The 4,107-nt window shown below is 42.2% G+C and overlaps 1 protein-coding gene and 1 pseudogene across 1 annotated transcript in view; one reads left to right on the forward strand and one right to left on the reverse strand.

Moving 5' to 3' along the window:
- The window catches only part of TSN (translin), a 146,194-nt gene that overhangs the window by 108,682 nt on the left and 33,405 nt on the right, over window positions 1-4,107 (forward strand). The window lies entirely within an intron of this gene.
- LOC105294461 lies at window positions 18-1,378 on the reverse strand (annotated as a pseudogene).

The following is a 4,107-nucleotide window of genomic DNA, read 5'->3' on the forward strand; positions in this document are numbered from 1 at the left end:
AGAAAATGTGACAGTGTACTCAGCCCAGTTTGGTGGCCAGTTCTTTAACCTTAGCCTTTTCCAGTTTGGCAATACAAGCCACCAATTTGGGGCCCAGGACGTTGCCTCCCCAATGAGGACAGATCTCATCATATCTGTTGTTGTAATTGGTCCTGATAGCTTCCACCAGCTTAGCCAGTGCTCCCTTGTCTTCTGAGTTAACCTGTGTGAAGGCAACAGTGGTACAGGTCTTCCTATGGACTAGACCCCCCAGTCTGGCCTTCCCTTTGACAATGTAGTATGGAGACTCATCTTATGGCACAGAGCAGGCAGGAAGACAACCAGCTTGATGGGATCCGCATTATGTACAGTCACTACTAGCTGAGCCTTCTTATTCTCCACCAAAGTGGTGACAGTATTAACCCCTGCCCAAAGGACAAGTGGCCTCTTGGGGACATCCCCTTTGCCGGCAGCATTTTCTCAGCCCAGCTAACAATCTGCTGCTTGTCTTGCTTTGTCTCTTGTCTGTACTTGTGGGCCAACTTAAGCAACTGAGTAGCGGTTTGGCGGTCCAAGGCCTGGGTGAACAGGTTAATCACAGGAGGCACTTTCAGGCGCTTACAAAGAATAGCATTTTGCCGCTGTAGCTGAATGTAGCAGGGCCATTTGACAAAGCGGGTGACGTCCCTTTTGGGCTGGATGTCCTGCCCAATGCCAAAATTCTTGGGTATTTTCTCAAATAGGGGATTTACCACCTTCTTGGCCTTCTGCTTCTTTACGACAGCAGGGGCAGGGACCATGTTCTTCCCCTTGCCCTTCTTTCCCTTAGGCGTCTTGGGTGGAGGGAGGAAAAAAGCACTGCTTACATTCTTGAGTGTATATTGGAATTCTGAATTAACTTCCAGGTGGCTATTTCTGCCATTATCTAAAGAAAACTTTTTAGACAATATAAAAATACTCCCTTTTTAGATTTTTTAGATAATGTAAAAATACTCCCTTTAAAATACTCCCTTAAAATTTTTTTAAATAATGTAAAAATACTCCCTTTACTCCTTTTTTTGCTTACAAATGGACTTTACAGATTGTTGCCCACAACCAATCCAAAAGAGCAATCACTTCTTCCTTACAGATTCTGTACCTCTCCCAGAAGTAGCCCCACTTCACCTTCTCCTGCCTCCTTTCAAAACAACTTACATCTTTCTTCCCCCTACTTGATGTACCAAAAAAAAGCCCAATCAACTCCGAGACAGTGGATAGTTGACTTTTCTACCTGGTGCTCCTGCTGGTGGTTAGACTTTATGCCCCAAGATCTGGTCCTTTTTTGGCTAGCATATGGACCAATAAACCTTTCTTTCAGAAAAGTTTTGGCTGTGAAAGTTTTTTGTTTAACAATCTCCATGTAGTGGTTATGTACAATATTGAAACTGTAAAGAGTGGAGCTTCAGAGCAAGTGGGCACCCTGTCAGAGGAGGAGTCATGGGGGATAGTAGAAGTGGGACAGGAATGACCCAGACTTAGATGGGGTGGTTAACATGATGGGTAACAGAATTTGGGTTTCAGTGACGAGGCAGAGAAACTTCCAGCCTTTTTGGCTTTTGGACCCACATAGATGATGATGCCCTTTTTTGAGGTGGGGTGTGGAACAACAGGAAAGGTGGTGACCCAGGCTTGGGTTTGCAGAGTTGGAGGTGCCTATGGGATATGCAGTGAGATGTCTCAGTGGCCATGGGGTATGCAGTTGTGGGACACAGGAGAAATTATCAACCGAATGACTGAAATTGTCAACCAATTGAGTGACTAAAGCCAGAAGGGCAGAAGAACACTCAGGCTGGTTTAGCTCACACAGGGAATGAGGAGGGAGATCTACGTGTATCTTAACCCTCAGTAATGTGTAATTCTGGGACTTAAAGACACTGCTGCCTTGGGTAGAGTGGGACCGATTTATTATGCTCATTGGCATTTATCTGGCAGAGGAGAAGAAAAAGCCGAGAAGGAAGACCCCTTTGTAAGCAGCTTGTCTCGAATATGACCCAATTCACCTCCTGTCTCATTCTATTGGTGGTGTAGGGACCAGAGTATGCTGCCCCAAAATATACCTCCATGGCATGAGAATTATTCTGAGAAACTGCAGACAAAGGAGTAGAAGTTACTCTTTTGTAAAGGAAATTTACACATAAAAAGAAAATCTCTATTTGTAAGGGTGTCTCCCTCTTTGTATCAGGAAGAAAAGTTTCACTCTAAACATGAGAATTTTATCAGTGGAAAAGACACTGACTTAAATCTGCAAAACATACCTTACCTTTGTTTATTCCGCTTTTCCTGGTTTCCTTCCTATAATTTCCACCACCCAACACCCTTCCGTCTTTGATTAAGCTAATGATGGTATTTAAACCTTAATTCTAAGCCAGCCTTTTAAAAGTTACTCCTTTCCCCATGAGTATCTCCCATGTATATATGTGTTAAAAAACAAAATTCAACTGAGTAAATTTTAAAGATCTTATTGGCTTTATTTAATGAGTGACAAATCAGGTAGCATCCCACTTAGCCTACAGAAAGAAGCTCTAAAGAGCTGTAAAAAATAAAAGACTTTTATATGCAGAAGGGAGTAGGACAAGGAAATTATACTAGCAAACAGTAGATTGTTTGTGGCAAATTCCTTTTGGGGATGGCAAGGGTCTATCAAGCAGATAACATCACTAGTGCCGACTATGAAATTTCAGATTAACTGGTTTAAGATTCAACTCCCGGAAGAGGTTGAAACTGTAATTAAGTTAGATAGTAAGTCTTGGTTTAGTGATGTGAAGTTTAGTACAAATGGCTCCATTTTGGGCCTATTGTCTCTTTTTTAACATATGAAATACATATGTTAATGAACTTCTGTTAGAGAGAGAGAGAGAGAGAGAGAGAGAGAGAGAGAGAGAGAGAGAGAGAGACTGAATTGCATAAGAATGTCTCCATTTCAGGCTTTTGTTCTTTTTGGAGGTAGAATCTGGAAACCTAGTACTGACTAGCCTCATTGTCTCCTCCCAGTAGGCGGGGAGCTTGGTTCCCCTTTTTCTTCCTTATATGGTGTTTCCAGAACTGTCATGACATCAGATATATGCTGAGACCTGCAGTATTTGCAATGTGGATGAGATTATAATGATATTATAATTAGCCAAAGGTCATGCCTTGGCCAAAGATGGCATCTAAGCTGGAAAAGACCGTTTTTGGCTAAAACAGGGAGAGGTCTGAAGAAAGGAAAAAATTTCGAAAAACATATCCTGGAGCAGGAGGGGTTGTTCCTGGGCTATGTATCCTGCCTCAGAGGGAAAATTATTTTTCCACCCTAGCAGTAGGAAGGAATTACATGCCCAACCTGGATACATGAGTCTAAGTTATGTAGTCTTGGCTGAGTGATTCTCTCTAGTTATATCTCAGTGTTGATGGAAGAGGGAGCATGAACTTTTGGTGGGCAGATGCCTTTTGCTGCCTTAGACATTCAAGCCTTCTGGTGGCATTAGTGCATTTACACACTGACACATTCCTGAAAGGTGTTAGAGCTCTCTCTCATTTTCTCCTTTCATCTCTCTCACCCCACATTTACCCCTCCAACTTTTTCTTTTTGCTTCTCAAGTCCAATGGTCCAATGCTCAGGGAAGAGAAAGTTTTAATGCCTTGCTTGTTATTAATCAGCCCTATCAATTAATTATAACTTAATGTGGGGGCAAAAAAATAACCTTCTTCCCACTGCTAGGTAGATAGATAGCTATGAGCAATGCGAGTGAAGGCCCAGATCTCTAACCATAGGAATGACAACACTGACGGCCCAACCCAAAGGCTGCCCCTAGGGCCTCCCCACAAAAAACTCATTTTTAAAATAACAATACCCCTACATCCTAGAGTACAAGGAAATAAATGACCATAGTGTAGAAACCATTTTAGGCCAACCACAAACACTTATATAGTAAGGAGTACTCTGACCTTCTTGTCACCTCAACCTCATTTATACCATCATTATAATGTTATGCATATGCCTGGAAGTTCATGCATCTAATTATAACAGACAGAATTATAGGAGGGTACATGCGCAGTTGACAATAGGTTATACAACAGCCAACTATCAATCAAAATGACCTCACGTATCGA

The sequence above is a fragment of the Pteropus vampyrus genome, unplaced genomic scaffold (assembly GCF_000151845.1).
Source record: "Pteropus vampyrus isolate Shadow unplaced genomic scaffold, Pvam_2.0 Scaffold87, whole genome shotgun sequence".
Taxonomy (NCBI): domain Eukaryota; kingdom Metazoa; phylum Chordata; class Mammalia; order Chiroptera; family Pteropodidae; genus Pteropus; species Pteropus vampyrus.